The sequence below is a fragment of the Varroa jacobsoni genome, unplaced genomic scaffold (genome assembly GCF_002532875.2).
Source record: "Varroa jacobsoni isolate VJ856 unplaced genomic scaffold, vjacob_1.0 scaffold_1173, whole genome shotgun sequence".
Lineage (NCBI taxonomy): Eukaryota > Metazoa > Arthropoda > Arachnida > Mesostigmata > Varroidae > Varroa > Varroa jacobsoni.
Genome location: NW_019214075.1, coordinates 10,390 through 11,044, shown reverse-complemented (window position 1 = coordinate 11,044; position 655 = coordinate 10,390).

Below are 655 nucleotides of genomic sequence, written 5' to 3'. Positions count from 1 at the left end.
AGAACTTAGCTTCCATAGTCACCGCTGTCAAGGGGAAAGCTCTTTTAGGAGGCCATGGAAGTTTTACTTGTTCAGGTTGAATCAGTGCTTTTTTAATTATCAATTTTCAAAGTCTCGGGTGCCCACAGGAGCCTGCGCTTTTTCGCTTGATTCTAGTTAGTTTGACTCGAGTCATATTCAAGTAGAGCTATAGATGGTTGGGATACGGGTTGTTCGCACACCCGCAATAAAATCGTAGCCATTAATTAAAGACAAGCTTGTTTGATCCGGTGGCTGCAGGGTTGTATTGAAAGAAAGATAAAACATTAGAATTATCATTTTGGCCATATAATGTTTTTCTATTTCTTATAAATGAAAGACTTCGACGCAAGCTGCGGATAAGATATATCACATACATAAATCTTCCGCAATCATTGAACAAAAATGTTGAGAATGGAATCGAGAAAATTCCCAGCACATTAATCAAACCTTGCTCAGATCCGCGTGCAAAGGGATACAAGTCTTCGGCCACTTGAAACCGTGTGTAACGGCGTAGCGTCAACAATTAAAAATCAGATTATTCTTTTTTAACTATAACAGTTAGCATGAATAAGAAGATATTCTTCTTTACATTAAGGCGCCCGAAAATCAAGTTGTAAATTAAGAAACGGAAAGC